This window comes from Pseudopipra pipra, chromosome W (genome assembly GCF_036250125.1).
Source record: "Pseudopipra pipra isolate bDixPip1 chromosome W, bDixPip1.hap1, whole genome shotgun sequence".
Classification (NCBI taxonomy): Eukaryota; Metazoa; Chordata; class Aves; order Passeriformes; family Pipridae; genus Pseudopipra; species Pseudopipra pipra.
Window position 1 is genome coordinate 4,081,279 of NC_087580.1, and position 17,035 is coordinate 4,098,313.

At 56.9% G+C, this 17,035-nt stretch overlaps 1 protein-coding gene and 1 long non-coding RNA gene across 3 annotated transcripts in view; one reads left to right on the top strand and one right to left on the bottom strand.

Annotated features, from left to right (window-relative positions):
• LOC135404424 (class I histocompatibility antigen, F10 alpha chain-like) overlaps positions 1–17,035 on the bottom strand; it is a 538,949-nt gene that overhangs the window by 98,680 nt on the left and 423,234 nt on the right. The window lies entirely within an intron of this gene.
• Positions 177–17,035, top strand: part of LOC135404523 (uncharacterized) — a 48,059-nt gene continuing 31,200 nt past the window's right edge. The window contains exon 1 of the long non-coding RNA XR_010425715.1: positions 177–386. This is a non-coding gene — a long non-coding RNA (uncharacterized LOC135404523). The remainder of the gene's footprint in view (positions 387–17,035) is intronic.

The following is a 17,035-nucleotide window of genomic DNA, read 5'->3' on the forward strand; positions in this document are numbered from 1 at the left end:
ATCCTGGGAGTGACTGCAATACTACTGGGAGTATGGGAGAGGGACTGCAACCATACTGGGGATTACTGGGATCAAACTGGATTCATACTGCAAGTGTCTGCAAGTTCCTGGGGTCATACTGGGGGTGACTGGACACATACTGAGATCATCCTGGGAGCAACTGGGACCATGCAGGGGCAAATGGCCTCCTCCAGGCAGTGACTGAAATTGCCTGAGGCCATACTGGACTCAGACTGGGAGTCCCTGAGAGGGAAAGGAACCATCCTGGGGGGGACTGGGAGCAACTGGGACAACCTTGGGGGCAACTGGGATCCTATTGGGAGTGACTGGAAGTGACTGGGATGATAGTGGGAGTGGCCAGGGCAGTGCAGGAGGAGGGGCAGGAGGTGCTCCAGGCAGGGTCTGTGATTTTCTCTGGAAGTTGGAGAACAAAAACAGGATTCCACTTGGGTTGTTCTTCAGGCTGTTCATTAAAAAAGCAGGAGCTCGTTGTCTCAAGGACTTGCACAGCTCCGAGGGGTTTTCAGTCCCAGCCCCCCAGGTCACCCCCCATGGTGCTGGACGGCCCTTCAGACCCACCTGAGCCCACCCCCCGTGTGCCCACCCTGTGCAGGGCAGCTCGGGGAGCCCCCGGGACAGGGGATGGTGCCTCTGGACTTGCCTCCCGAGGGGCTTCTGCCACCCCTGGGGGGCACAGAGGGGACAGGGGCACCCTCAGCTCCTCCTGCCACGAGCTGAGCTGGGACAACAGCCCGAGCTCTCGGGGCCTGGGCAGGTCCTGCTCCCTCCTGGGGCTTTGCCTGGATGCTCCTGTGCTCCTCAAATAAAAACACAAAAAGCTCATAATCCCCCAAGGGCCCAGCAGTCACAGCTCTCCTCAGCAAAGCAAAACTGGTTCCATACGAATTATTTGTAGAATATTTATAAGGAAAAAAAGTCAAAAAAACCAGACCAAGGATCAACTGACAGAGACGAAAATACCTGTGGATGCTGCTGTTGAGTCACTGGCAACTGCAAAGTGTTTCTATGCTTACTAAAACTATATAACCCCCCCATCAATGCCCAGCAGGAGTTGTTGGCATCACTAGTGTAAATAAAATTACCAGGCTGGTGCTTCCCCAGGTAAATATTTTCCAGGTGAGAACCCTTTGTCTGTGTTTGCAAAGGGAAGACTCCAAAGGATGATTTTTTTCCTGTCCCAATGCTTGAATATTTAATAAGGTTTAATTGATGCCATGTTTTGTTCCTGTCCCCAAGCCCCAAATTCCTCCTGGTGGGGCAGCCCCGCCGAGCTTTGCAGTTGGGAAACCTGGTCTGGGGATTTGCTCCCTGTTCCTCAGGTGCTTGAACACAGCAGAGGGGCAGCGGGACCCCTCCAGCCCCGCCCCAAGAGCCCGTGGGGACAGCGCCAGGGCGGCCGTCAGGGCCCCGAGGGGACAGCGGGGACAGCGGGGGGCTGCGGCGAGGCCCCCCCACGGCTCTGGAATGGCAGATCCAGAATGGGGGTGGGGAAGGGGTGCGGAAAAAAGGGGAGGCTCAAGAGCACCCGTCACCCCCCACCCCCAGAGCCCGAGACAGGGTGTCCTGGGGCAAAACCCCTGGTGAGACCCCCCAAAGCCCTGCAGCCCCCCCTGCACAGGGGGATGCAGGGACTGGGAAAGGGATTGCAGGGGTTGTGGAGCTGGATACAGGGGTGCAGGGGGGTCCCAGAGCTGGGGAAGGAGATGCAGGGGGGTCTCAGTGCCCAGGAACGGGGATTCAAGGGGGGCCCGGGGTCAAGGCAAAGGGGGGCTCCCCCCGGGATGGGGGTCCCGGGAGGGCACACACGCTACGGGGGGGGCACACACGACCCCCGGGGACCCCCCTCAGCTCCTCCCGCAGGCAGAGGCCGAGCCCCAGCCCAGGGAGACGAAGCCAAAGACGGAGCCCCGACCCCCGTCAGCATCTTGGGGGGGCGGGGGGGGCAGGACCCGGGAAACGGCGGCGGCTGCTGGGAAGGGACTGGGACGGACTGGGATGGACTGGGACAGACTAGGACACCGGGATACAGCGGGAGCAGGACTGGGACCCCTCGGGACCAGAACTGGGGCAACAGGGATCATACTGGGAGCAACTGGGACCGTCACCAAACGGGAATAAAACTCTCTGTCACTGGAATGTCAGGATTAGAAAGCGGTTTTATTTTTTTCGGCACTGGGTGCGGGGGTGGGGTCGGGGGGTCTCCTCCCATCACCCCCACACTGGGCTGTCTCACACCCTGGTTTCTGTGGATGTAACTAATACATGTGCATTACACTTCCCCAAACTCATGCATATATATAAAACACTCCCACAGATTCTCTCACACATTTGAATCAGTTCTCAGAACTCATTTACATCAGAGTAGGGGTCTCTCGAGGGTCTCTGGTGGCCCTTTGGGGAACACCCCTTCTCCAAATTATCCTTCTTTGGTCACGGGCCTGAAAAACCAGTTTCTTCTTCTGGAATGCTTCCCAGCTCTGGGGGCTGGCCAAGATACTCCTTCTTATCAGTGGGGCTTTTCCTGGCATCAGACCTGGCCCCGGGGGGGATCGGGGGTCGTTCCCAACCGGCTCCGCTCCGCCCTCGGGCCCCGCTGGGGCCGCCCCGCAGTTCCCAACCGGCTCCGCCGCACGGCCCGGGCCCCGCGTGTCCCGCTGCCGCCTGCCCGGCCCCGCCGAGCCCAGAAATGCCGCCAAATCGCTCAGAGGGACCAAAAACCCTTCCCGTGGGCAGCGAGGGGCGCGGGGGGTCCCTGTGAAGGCCCTTCCCCTCAGTCACTGCTGGGCACCCGCCGCCCCCGCTCCGAGCCGGGGCCCTTCCCAGCGCTCCCAGTGTGCCCAGCCAGCCCCGAGCGCCCCAGGGAGGGCTTCAGCTGGGCACGGCACACAAGGGCTGCTGGGGGGTCCCACCTCACTGCGGGGCCCTTGGTTCTTCCCGGGCTGGGCAAACCCGGCGGGTGGAGTTTTGTGCCAGAACTCTGTCCCCTCCTGCGCTCGGCCCACGGGATTCGGGGCCGTTTTCCCTTTTTGGGGCAAATAAATCCGAGGTGTTGAGCACTGACAGGACGCAGCAGCCCTGCAGCCTGTGGAGCCCGGGCTGGCCTGTGCCTGGCAGAGGAACAAAGCAGCTCAGGGGCAAATGACTCCGTGGTTAATTGGCCTAATAAATTGCTCCTAATTAGGGGGCAGAGAAGTGAGGCCCCGGGGCTTCCAGGCCAATGCACACAGCTGGGAAAGCCGGGCCAGGAGCTCCACAACACTGTATTTGTGTCTATTTTCAGATAGATCTGGCATTTCATTGATCGATTCTCGACATTTTATGCCTGTTTAATGATATTTTATTGATTCTCTTTGAGATCAGGATCAACATCTGGATCCTTACGGACATGGTGCTTTCCAAGGAGAGCAGGACACAGGCAGAGCCAGGAGAACCAGCCTGCAATCACACAGTGCCACCGGGGAGAGATGTTGTAGAGCAAAGACTCCCTTCAGGTTGGAAGGAAACTCTGCATTCAGTGAGCTACCTGGAGAATGTGTGCCCACAGCTCTGTTGGAAGTTGCCAGCAGGGAATAACATTCCCAAGCAGCTGCATCTCTGCCCAGGAGGAAGGACTGTCTGCAGGTTCAGACACTTCTGAGTTTGACCCTTCAGACCACAGTGACCCTTTCAGAGAAAATGCTGAGGACAAGTGTGTTTGAAGAGCTCAAGCTGACTGAGAAGGGCTGCAAAGCATCCTGGAGAGCTGATTTCCAAGATCTCCGTGGGCATTTGGCACCTTGATAAACTTCTCTTCTTCCCTCAGTGCCCAGGGAACACCAGACAAGGTCACCCAAGGGTTTCCCTTGGAGTCCCCTGGGCTTGGCTGGTGGAATCTTCTTGGGGGAGGGCAGGGATGAGATGAAGGCAGTTGGGTGAGACTTTGGAGTGGAAGATTGTGCCTGTTTGGGGTTTTCTGCCTTGAAAGAAAGCTCACCATGAGCTGTAGAAGACCCTGTGCTGGGTAGATTCAGCTACTTGAATAAAGCTTTCAGTTTAAGATACTTGTTTTTTAGGAGCTCCTGATACCTCCAAAAGCCAGGTCAGGATTGCCAACAATTTCCTTTCCTATGTGGATATAATTACTTGGTAGGATTCTGTTGTGGAGTCTAATGCTCTGTACTAAGACACTTCTGGACTAGTATTTTAAGGAGCATCCCAAGCATTGTATCCTGCTCCCTTCTCTAATGTATCCATATATAAAACTCAGTAATTTCCCTTTTACAGCCTATTTATTTACCGAAATGAGTTCATTTGACTTACATATATTAAGGGATGGCTTTATTTCCTGGTATATTTTTCCTGATGAAATAAATAATCCAACAGTTCTGCTGGAGTCCAAGTTCTTAAATCACTGGAGTTTTCATTGCACGTATTGTGTAACAGGTTGAAAACTTCCTTAGCTGGCAGCTGGAACAAAACTCCATCCAGCTCCCAGAGCTTGCAAACCTCCTTCTTAAACAGCAGGAAGAGCCACAGTAGATGCCCAAGTGCTGCAGAATGGCAGGAAATGCAGGCAGTGCAGTGGTTGCAGTGTGTGAATCTCTGCAGTTCAGCAGAGGCTCCTCATCCCTCTGGAGCAGGGAGGTCACTGCTGGGAAGTTGTGCTGTGCAGAAGCCTTGAGCTCCTGTGGCAGGACGAGCACAGGGCAGTGCCACAGCCTTTGTGGGGAAGATCCTGCCGGGCCTGCCAAGTGCTGCTGCTCTTTGGAAAGCGGGAGAGTTGTGGGTCCTTGCGAGGAGGAGAATGAAGATGTTCAGCAGCAGAAAGCAGAGCAGAGCAGTGCCCTCCTTTTGTCTGGGACTGCCGAGGGGGCACTGACCCTGGTGAGCCCTGAGCCAGGAGCAGCAGGAGGGCAGTGTAAACCCGACAGTCCTGGAACAGCACGAGAGGCTACAGAGCTGGAGAAGGAATTCTGCGGGAATACTCAAGTCCGGAATGCTGCTGGAAGCGTCCCTTTGGCCCCTAGAATTGCCCTGGGAGTTTGCTGCCAGGCTTTGCTGCTCTCCTGCTGCAGTGAGTCAATGGGAACTGCCGGGTGCTGTGGGCTGGCGATGCCGTGGGGAGCAGCTGCCTGGCCGTGGTGCCCCTTGCCGTGGGTGCCGTGCGGGCTGACGGTGCCGGCGGGTTCCGTGGCAGCGCCGGAGCCCGGCGGGATCCGCAGCGCGTCCCGCCCGGCGCTGCAGGACCGGCAACGGCAGCGAGGGCTGCCAGGCCTTGGGAAAGCTGCGACCTGCAGGAGCTGTCAGGGCTCCAAGGCACAGCCCGGGGGGCCAGCAGAGACACAGAGTTCCTGCTGTGCCCATTCCCGTTCCTGCCGTGCCCATTCCCATTGCTGGTAATGCCCAGCCTGCTCCCAGTGTCCCCGTTCCTGTCCCCAGTGTCCCCATCCTGGTCCCCCACATTCCCATTCCCGCTCCAGGTGTTCCCATTACCAGTTGCTGGTAATGCCCCACCTGTTCCCCATGACCCCATCCTGGTCCCCCATGTCCCCATTCCCATTCCTGGTGTTGCCATTCCCAACTCCTGATGTCCCCATTCCCAGTTCCTGTTGTCCCCAACCTTTTGCTGGCTTTCCCATCCTGTTCCTGGTGTCCTCATCCCTTTCCCCATTGTCTCCTGGTGTTCCCATTCCCTGTTCCTGGTGTCCCCAGCCTGCTCTTGGTATCCCCATTCCCTACTTCTGGTGACTCCAACTTGTTCCCAGTGTCCCCATCCTGGTCCCCAAGTCCCCATTCCCATTCCTGCTGTCCCCAACCTGCTCCCAGTGTCCCCCATTCCTGTCCCCCTTGTTCCCATCCTGGTCTTCCACATCCCCATTCCCATTCCCAGTGTTCCCATCCCAGTCCTGACATCCCCATTCCTATTCCTGGTGTCCCCAACCTGTTCCCAGTGTCCCCATCCAAGCCCCCCTGTCCCCATTCCTGGTTCCCACAGAGGAACTGCCGGAGGCCGGAGGAGGGAGCCAGGATTTATTGCCCAAAGCAGGAGATTTTCACACCCAAATTAAAGCTCTGCCAGCAGCTCCTGCCTTTCCGCAGGGAGAGGGAAGGGGCAGATCCAGCTCCAGGATCGCTCAGGCTGTGATTCCTGCTGGGATGAGAGTGGGGAAAAGAGTCACCATGTCCCTGTTCCTATCCCAGGGGATGGAGCTGGCTGTGGAGCCCAGGGAGAGTAGGAACTGCTCTGGATTCCCTCCTGATCCTGCTCCATCCATCCCACCCCAATCCCACGCCAATCCCACTCCAGAATCCAGTCCTGATCCCAGTCCACAATTCCACCTGATCCCACTCTGGAATCCTGTCCTAGTTAGAACAGCTGGGACCGATTCATCACTGGATGGGTGTAGCCCAAAACTGTGGATTCTATGGCCTTCCATGCCATTTTCCCAGGAACTGTTGTCGGGGGGGGGGAAGCCTGTGAGGTGGGGGGGGGTGTTCCTGTCCTCATATCCTTTTATGGAATTCCCCGCTCTGAGTATCCTCATACCCTTTTATGGAATTCCCCGCTCTGAGGGAACGAATTGAACATCCTTTTATGGAATTCCCCGCTCTGAGGGAAGAACTAAGCATCCTTTTATGGAATTCCCCGCTCTGAGGGGAGGACTGGGCATTCCTGCCTGAACTGGAGAATATATAAACCTGGAGTTTCGAAACCTTTTTACCACTCGTGGGATCCAGAGGAGGACTGCAGCTCACCGCTCTCAACCAGCCTGAGACCACCCCCCTCAACTGGACTGCAATCACCACTTTTGACCAGACTGCAACAACTCTCCCACCAGCAGGTATTTTTCCCCTCTCCCTTTACTTTGGAGTCGGGGGGGGCCCAAGGAACAGCACTTTGTTCATGGCCCAGGGTGCTGGGTTCTACATTTGGGTTTTGTGGGTTAAAACCAAATTGCTTGTCTGTATAATCAGACTTATTGGGCAAGGGGGGCCCAAGGGGGTCCAAGGGGTGTCCAAGGAGGGCTGCAGGGGGCAGATCCCGAAGGAGGAAACCCGCCAAAAGCGGCGGCCCAGCCGAGGGAGGAGCCGAGCGGGAGCACAAAGAAGAGCAGCCAAAAGGTCCTGGCGGTGGCTCGGCAATGGCGGGGGGGCGAGAGCAGTTTGGGGGCTCCCCGTGAGAGCCGGGGGGGAACCCCGGTAGCCGCGGAGTGGGGAGAGCGGAGAGGGGCGATCCCGGAGCTGGGGGACCCCTGGAATTCTGGAGGGGGGGGAGCAGAGAGGGAGCGCCGGGCCCCTTAAGCGGGGGTCCCGGAGAGGGGGAAGGCCTTGGAGTGTGGAGAGGAGGGGGGGCCTTGAGGCGGGGTGGGAGCCGAGAGAGCAAAGAGGTTTGCGAGGGTGGGAGGTGAGAGAGGAGGGCCGGCCGGCCCCGGGAGGCAGAGTGGGGAGAAGTGAGCCCTGGGACCCCCCTGGCAACACTAAAGGGGACCCCAGTGAGTGGGAACCCCCCGGAGCCGCGGGACCCCCGGCAGCCTGGAGAAGGGGGACCCCCAATGCAGGCAGAAGTGCCATCAGGCCAGACAGGGGGGACCCCCCTAACCCCAGAGAGCAGAGGGGGAACTCCTGGGAGGGGTTTTTGAGTTGAATGTTGGTGTTTTGGAGGTTTTTATGGACACAAGATGCCTGGTGAGTCTTAGAGCTGGACTTGAGCAGGAGGAACCCCCAAGGCAACGCACTCACCCCTTGTTTTCCCCCCCAGCAGGATTTCTGCTTCCCAAAGCTTGGGTGGATGGAGGAGGAGGCCGCGAGGAAGAGGAAGATGCCGCGGGCCCCCCAGGCAGGTGAGGAGGAAGTCAGTGCCCCTTTGGGTCGGTCTTTTGTCTTTTGTGGCCGTCCTGCCGGGACCGGAGTTGGGGGGATGTCCTTGGGCTTCCCTGTGGGCCGGAGGCAAATCCCCTGCGTGTCCTTGTTGCTTCCTGCCCCAGGCCCCGAGGTGAGGCCGGAGAGCGCGGAGGACAAATCCCGGCGGCAGAGCCTGGTGGGAGAGGCCGTTTTGAAGGGCTCCCCGGCGCAGGAAGGCAGTGGGGAGGAAAAGGGCCGGAGATGCCCCTGCAGAAGAGGCTCCAAAGCCAGCCCAGGGGGCTGTGAGGAGGAAAGAGCCAGCGTGTGCCGGGAAGGTGGCCGGAGCTTGAGGCGGAGCTGCGAGCTGGTGGTCCCTGAGCAGCCTCCCAGCAGGGAAAAGCCCTTCAGGTGTTTGGAATGTGGGAAGAGCTTCAGCAGGAGCACCCACCTCCTGAGGCACCAGCACATCCACAGTGGGGAACGGCCCTACACGTGTGGGGAGTGTGGGAAGAGCTTCAGGCAGAGCTCCACCCTCCGCAACCACCGTCGCATCCACAGTGGGGAACAACCCTACACGTGTGGGGAGTGTGGGAAGAGCTTCAAACGGATCTCCCACCTCCTCAGCCACCAAATGATCCACACTGGGGAACGGCCCTACAGCTGTGGGGAGTGTGGGAAGAGCTTCAAACGGAGCTCCCACCTCCTTAGCCACCAGATGATCCACAGTGGGGAAGGCCCTACACGTGTGCGGAGTGTGGGAAGAGCTTCAGGGACAGCTCCAGCCTTTGCAAACACCGTTGCATCCACACCAGGGAATGGCCCTACAAGTGCTTGGAATGTGGGAAGAGCTTCAGCACAAGCCCCAAGCTGCTCAGCCACCAGCACATCCACACTGGGGAACAGCCCTACACGTGTAGGGAATGTGGGACAGCTCCACCCTCTACACCCACCCTCACATCCACATCAGGGAGAGGCCCTGCAAGTGTGGGGAGTGTGGGAAGAGCTTCACGCAGAGCTCTTCCTTGACCTCCCACCAACGGACCCACCGGTAAGAGAAGCCCCGAGTGCCCCGACTGCGGGAAGAGCTTCGGCCGCTGCTCCAACTCCATCAGCCATGGGAGGACCCGCGTTGGATGATCCACAGGGACCCCCGTTGGGCACAGACCTGGTGTGCTGGTTTTAAGGTAAACCAGGAGGGGAAATGACAGTGGTGACATCACGGGGACATCGATGACATCACATGGACAGCGGTGACATCACAGAGACAGCAGTGACATCAAAGGAACATTGGTGACATCACAGGGACATTGGTGACATCACGGGGACAACGGTGACATCACCAGGGTTTAATTTTGGTGTGAAAATCTCTTGCTTTGGGCAATAAATTCTGGCTCCTGCTCCGGCTTCTGGCAGTTCCTCTCTGGGGACCAGGAATGGGAATGGGGACAGAGGGAATGGGAATGGGGACACCTGGAATGGGAATGCGGACAGGGGGAATGGGATTGCGAACACCTGGAATGGGAATGGGGACAATAGGTATTGGAATGGAGACACCCGGAATGGGAATGGGAACAGCAAGAACTGGGAATGGGGAAAACAGAAGTGGGATGGGAACATCAGGAATGGGAAGAAGGACAATAGGAATGGGAATGGGGACACCTAGAATGGGATGGAACACCTGGAAAGGGAATTGGAACACATGGAATGGGAATGGGAACACCTGGAATGGGAATGGGAACAACTAGAATGGGATGGGAACACCTGGAACAGGAATGCAAACCTGTGGAATGGGAATGGGAACACCCGGGCCCGGGCTGTGTCCCTGGTGAAACAGGAGGCCAGGCCCAAAAGAGTTAACTAAGAAATTTGGGCCTGCTAACAAGCTCCCAACAGCCAAGACCATCTGTGCTCGTTCTGTTCTACTGACTGGAGCAAAGCTTCAGAGAATAGAACAGGAACATGTCCTAGGCCTAGAGGGGATAAATTAGAGAGACAGCAGGATCAGGGAGACATTGGAAGAGGAGGAATAGGCCGGGAGCCAGGGCTTTTTCCAAGCTTCAGGGAGCGGGTCAAGAACAATGGAAGAGAAGGAAGGTCAAGCTGAGGAAGATGAGTTGAAGCCCCCAGAGCCATGGAGGAAGAGTGGAAGTCCCCTCAGGATTGAGGGCCAAGAGAAGCACCGCCCCAAGCCCCGCCTGAGCTCCACCTATACTCCACCTTTATTAATATGCAGAGATAGATGTTGGAATCACTTGAATATGCATTTAATCACAGCTGAAGATTGTATAAAAATGCTGATTTTGTGTGAAGCCTTGGAGCAAGTTTGTCCAGCGCGAGCTGGCTTGCTCCCAATGTTGAATAAACAAATACCTTGCTGCTTAAAGATAAAAAAGTCTCTGAGCAGTTTCTCGGACCGATTTTTCGGATTCAGCGCCCAGTCAGTCCCAGGAGGATCCCAGTCACTCCTGGTCTCTCCCAGTTGCTCCCAGTTTCCTCCATGTGGTCCCACTCATTCCCAGTTGCCCCCAGAAGCTTCCAGCATGATCCCAGTTGCTCACAGCCACTTCCAGTCATCCCCAGTGCACTCCCAGTTGCTCCTAGTACGACCCCAATCACCTCCTGCATGATCCCACTCACTCCTGGTATGATCCCATTATGACCCCAGTCACCCTCAGTGTGGTCTCAGTTGCTCCCAGCATGGGCCAAGCTTCTCCCACTGTGATCCCAGCATGATCTCAGTTGTCCCTATCATGGTCCCAGTTGCTCCCAGTTGCCCCTAGCACAGATCCAGTCACTCCAAGTATGATCCCGGTCTTCCCTCCTGACAGTCCCAGTCAATCCCAGTTGCTTCTCTTGTAAATCCAGTCACTCACAGTTCCTTCCAGTTGCCCCCAGCCTGGTCCTAATTCCCCTTCATGTAGTCCCAGTCACTCCCAGTACAGTCCCAGTTACCCCCACCATGGTTGCAGACACTCCCAGTATATCCCAGTAGAGCCCTCAGCATGCTCATAGTCCTTCCCAGTCACTCCCAGATGGCCCAGTAACATTCCAGTTTCCACCAGTATGATCCCAGTGACTCCAAGGCACTCCCACTATATCCTATGTGGCCTCCAATTGCTCCCAGTAGCCCTCAGTGTGGTCCCAGTTGCTCCCAGTATGATCCCTGTTGCCCCAGTTCTGGTTCTGGAGGGTCCCAGTGTGCTTGGATCCTGCTCCCGGGGGGTCCTGCTGGGTCCCAGTCCTGGTCCCGGTGTATCCTGGTGTCCCGGCCCATCGCAGTCCATCCCAGTCCATCCCAGTCCATCCCAGTCCCTTCCCAGCAGCCGCCGCCGTTTCCCGGGTCCTGCCCCCCCGCCCCCCCAAGATGCTGACGGGGGTCGGGGCTCCGTCTTTGCCTTCGTCTCCCTGGGCCTGCCTGGAATGAAGGGGCCACTGGGACACTGCGGGACCTCCTGAAACCAAAGGAACCCCAGGATAATTTGAGTACTCCTGGGATCAAGGCACAACTGGGACACTGCAGGGCCCTATGGAAAAAAAGGAACCTTGTGACACTGCGGAATTCATGGAATCCAGGGGCCTTTGTGCCAGGGGGGCCTCATGGAACCAAAGGAAGCCTGAGGTGTTTCAGAAGGTCATGGAATCAAGGGGCCACTGGGACACTGCAGGGCCTCTGGCAATTAAAGGAACACTGGGACACTGGGGCAGGACATCCCCCCTGCAATGGCCCCAAGACAATGCCCCATTGGCAAAGGGGTCAGTGCTGAGCTGAGAGGGGGCCGGGACAAGGCAGGAGATGTTGGACCCCAGACTGGTTTGACCCCAAATGAAGCCCCTGATGGTGAGGGAACCCCTGGAGTCCAAGGACTGTCAGTCCATGGGTTTCTACCAGAAAGGGCCAGTCCCCTTTCCCAGGGGCAGGTTCTTCCAACAGAACCCTTCTTGGGGGGTGTGTGGAGATTCCTGCCTTGGCTGGGGACCCCCCAAGGTCACTGCTGGAGGTTGAGAGCAGAGATCTCCCCACGAGCGCTGCTCTGGGGGAGTTCCATCCATCTCTAATTAAGAATTCTTCCTTGTTTGCCAGCTTTAGTAGAATTGCTTCAACAATTGCTTTAGTGTAGTGCCCTGTCCTACCTTATCCTGTACTACTGGTAGTTTTAGTGTTTCTACTGTTCACTAAATAATTCTGACTAAAACCTTTTATGTCATCATTTGCAAAAATAAATAATTCATTTTCTATCAATAGATCTGATTTGCCATCATTAAAGCCTGGGGGACAAACATGGTTCAGTCACCCCTCTAGAATTGCTCTAAATTTCAACTGTTGGCACAATGCAAGGCTGAGATTGGATCCAGCAGCCCCCAGTACCCCAGAGGAAGTTGGGAGCTCGGGGGGACCACCCCCCTTTCCCAACCCCCAGTGCCCAATGACCCCCATGGGACCGTCCATCCCTCCAGAACACCCCCCCCTTTTCCACCCCTCTCCCTGTTCCTCCCACTTTTCCATGGTCCCCTCAATCCCCAGCCACCCCAAGATTGGTTTTGGGGTCCCAACTCCCACTTTTTCCCCCCTCTCCCACCCCTTACACATCATTCCCCCAATCCCAGCCCCCTCATGCTCAGTTTGGGGGTCCCACCCTCCCCTTTTCCCCACTCTCCTGACCTCTCCTACCCCCTTCCCCTCATCCCCCATTCCTCAGTCCCGCTCCCCCTCCACTTTTGGGGGGTCCCACTCCTGTCCCATTCAGTATGAGGATCCCACCACCCTTTTTCTCTCCACACCTGTTTTCCCACCCAGTCCCCCCAAAAAAAGCAGTTAGGTGGAGTCCTGGGTGGGATTTGAGGTTTTTTGGGGGCTGCTTAAGGAGCTGTGGGTTTTTTAGGGGTTTCCCAGCACCTTTTTGGGTGTGCTGGGTGCCGTGTTGAAGGGCAGGTGCCCTCCCAAAACCCCCTAAAATCAGGGCAGGGTTTGGGGGTCCCGGTTGGGCCCGAGGCCACGGGGAGGGGCTGCGGCCGCCGGCGGCTCAGGAGCTCTGTGGGGAGAGAAAAGGGGGTGAGAGTGGGGTGGGGGCACAGGGGGGACACCGGGATACACCGAGACCTGGACTGGAGCCAGCGGGACCAGAACTGGGGCAACAGGGATCATACTGGGAGCAACTGGGAGCATGTTGGGGGCAACTGGGATATACTGGGAGTGGCTGGGAGTGAGTGGAACCATAATAGGGGTGAATGGGAGTGACTGGAACCATGCTGGGAGCAACTGGGATCATCCTGGGAGCAGCTGGGCCCCTGCTGGGCTCATACTGGGATCTTACAGGGAGCAACTGGGTCAATCCTAGGGGCAACTGGTACCATGCTGGGGAATACTGGAATCATACTGGGATCCCAGTGGGAGCAGCTTGGCCCATGCTGGGAGCCACTGGGGCCACAGTGAGGGTGACTGAGGTTATACTGGGAGTGACTGGGAGCATTCTGAGGGCAGTTGGGACTATGTTGGCACAACTGGGATATACTGGGAGCAAGTAGGATCATGGTGGAGGTGACTGGGATTATAGTGGGAGCATACTAGGAGTGACTGGGAGCATGCTGAGGTCAACAGAGATCATACTGGGAGTGACTGGAACCATATTCGAGGTGAATGGGAGTAACTGGAACCACGCTGGGGGCAACTGGGATCAGAGTGGGAGCAGCTGGGCCCCTGCTGGGCTCATACTGGGATCACCCTGGGACTGACAGGGATCATGCTGGGAGTGACTGCAATACTCCTGGGAGTATGTGAGAGGGACTGCAACCATACTGGGGATGACTGGGATCAAACTGGATTCATACTGGAAGTGTCTGCAAGTTACTGGGATCATACTGGTAGCAACAGTGATTGTACTGGGATCAAACTAGGATCATACTGGGAGCAACTGGTTCTATGCTAGGGGAACTGGGAACTACTTGGATCCCACTGGAGGAACTGGGAGCAACTGGACCCATGTTGGGCACAACTGGGATCATACTGGGAGCAACTGGGCCCACAGTGAAGGTGACTGGGGTCATACTGGGAGTGATTGGGAGCATTTTGAGGGCAGCTGGGATTATGTTGGCACAACTGGGATATACTTGCAGCAAGTGGGATCACTCTGGAGGTTACTGGGATCATAGTGGGAGCGACTAGGACCAAACTGGGAGTGACTGGGAGTGGCTGTGAGCAACTGGGATCATGCTGGAAGCTACTGGGAGCAACTGGGAGTGAGTGGGACCACACTGCAGGCAACTGGGATATACTGGGAGAGATGAGGAGTGACTGGGATCATACTGGGACTGATTGGGAGTGTACTGGGAGTGACTGGGAGCATGCTGAGGTCGACTGGCATATACTGGGAGAGACTGGCAGTGCCAGGGATCATACTGGGAGCTACTGGAGACATAGTGGGGTGACTGGGAGCAAGTGGAACCCTGCTGGGGGCCAATGGCTTTCTACTGGGAGTGCCAGGACATGTCTGGGTTCATCCTGGGTGTGAGTGCCACCATCTGGGGTGTCACTGGGATCCTACTGCAGTCATACTGGGAGGGACTGGAACTACAGTGGGTGACTGGGAGCAACTGGGACCATGCAGGGGGTAACTTGGATCCTACTTGGAGAGACTGGTATCGTACTGGGAGTGACTGGGATCATAGTGGGATGATACTGGGCATGACTGAAAGTGAGTGAGATGATAGTGGGGGTGACTGGGAGCATGTTGGAAGCAAGTGGGGTATACTGGGAGTGGCTGGGAGTGACAGGGATGATACTGGAAGTGAGTGGAAGCACAGTAGGAGTGAATGGGGGCTACTGGAACCACACTGGGGGCAACTGGGATCATCCTTGGAATGGCTGCAATAATACTGGGAGTATGTGAGAGGGACTGCAACCATACTGGGGATGACTGGGAACAAACTGGATTCGTACTGCAAGTTCCTGGGATCATACTGGGGGTGACTGGACACATAGTGGGATCATCCTGGGAGCAACTGGGACCATGCAGGGGCAAATGGCATCATCCAGGCAGTGACTGAAAGTGCCTGGGGCCATACTGGACTCAGACTGGGAGTCCCTGAGAGGGAAAAGAACCATCCGGGGGGGGGGGGGGAGGGGGCTGGGAGCAACTGGGTCCACCTTGGGGGCAACTGGGATCCTCTTGGGAGTGACTGGGAGTGACTGGGATCCTAGTGGGAGTGACCAGGACCATACAGGAACCATCCTGGGAGTGACTGTCAGTGCCCAGGATCATACTGGGAGTGACTGGAACTATTCAAGTGGGAGCTGGGAACCGGTGGGGCCATGCTGGAAGCAAGTGGGAGTAACTGGGAGTGACAGGGTGCATACTAGAGGCAACTGGCATAGACTGGGAGTGACTGGGATCGTACTGATGGGAACTGGAAACATCTGGGGCAAGTGGAAGTAACTGGGTATGACTGTGAGCAGCTGAGGGCAACTGGGATATACTGGGAGTGTCTGCAACCATACTGGTGGGTACTGGGATCACACTCGGAGCACCTGGGAGTGACTGGATCTACAATAGGGAAACTGGGATTGGCTGGAACCATGCTGGGGGAAGACTGAGATCATACTTGGATTGACTGGATCTGTGCTGGAGGCAACTGGGAGCAGCTTGGCCCATGCTGGGGTAAGTGTGATTGTACTGGGATCATACAGGGATCATACTAGGATCATACTGGGAGCGACTGGGTCTCTGCTAGGTGCAATTGGGAGCAACTGGGATCACACTGGGAGGAACTGGGAGCAAGTGGGACCATGCTAGGGACAAGTGGGATCATACTGGGATCACAGTGGGAGCAGCTTGGCCCATGCTCGGGTGACTGGGGTCATACTGGGAGTGACTGGGAGCATTCTGAGGGCAGTTGAGACCATGCTGGTGCAACTGGGATATACTGGGAGCAAGTGGGATCAGGCTGGAGGTGACTGGGATCATACTGGGAGCAACTAGGACCACACTGGGGGTGACTGGGAGTGGCTGTGAGCAACTGGGATCATGCTGGAAGCTACTGGAAATGACCGGGAGTGAGTGGGACCACACTGGGGGCAACTGGGATATAGTGGGAGACACCAGGAGTGACTGGGATTATACTGGGACTGACTGGGAGCAACTGGGACCTTGCAGGGGGTAACTTGGATCCTACTAGGAGAGAATGGAATAAGACTGGGAGTGACTGGGATCATGCTGGGATCAGACTGGGTGTGACTAAAAGTGACTGAGATCATCCTGGGGGTGACTGGGCCCATCCTGGGGGTGACTGGGCCCATCCTGGGGGTGACTGGGCCCATCCTGGGGGTGACTGGGCCCATCCTGGGGGTGACTGCGAGCCCCTGGGCCCGTACTGGGAGCCCCTGGGCCCCCCTGGCTGGAACTGCTTTCCCTCCTGCGGGTTCTTGGCAAAGGCCCCAAAGCACAAACTCTGCTCCGAGCCCTCGGGGCGTTTCCTCCCTTTGGGCAGCAGCAGCTCCTGAGCCCTGAACAGGCTCCTGTCCCCTGCAAACACTTCACCTGCCTTTGACCTGTGAGCTCCCAGTGACTCACACATTTACTGAATGTTTAAACTCGGCTTTTTCTCTTACTTTTCTTCTTTTCTTTTGTCTTTCTTTCCTCTTTATCCTTTCTAAAATTCCCCCTCCCCTCTCTTTCCCTCCCCTCTCTGTTCCCCTTCCCTCCCTCTGTCCTTTGTGCTGCCAGCATGATCCCAGTTGCTCCCAGTATGATCCTGGTCACTGACAGTCACTCCCAGGATGGTTCCTGTATGGTCCTGGTCACTCCCACTATCATCCCAGTCACCCCCAGTCACTCCCAATTGGATTCCAGTTGCCCCCAAGGTGGTCCCAGTTGCTCCCAGTCCCCCCCCCCCCCAGGATGGTTCCTTTCCCTCTCAGGGACTCCCAGTCTGAGTCCAGTCTGGCCCCAGGCACTTTCAGTCACTGCCTGGACGATGCCATTTGCCCCTGCATGGTCCCAGTTGCTCCCAGTATGATCCCACTATGTGTCCAGTCACCCCCAGTATGATCCCAGTAACTTGCAAACACTTCCAGTATGAATCCAGTTTGTTCCCAGTCATCCCCAGTATGGTTGCAGTGCCTCTCACATACTCCCAGTATTGTTGCAGTCACTCCCAGGATGATCCCAGTATGAGCCCAGCAGGGGCCCAGCTGCTCCCA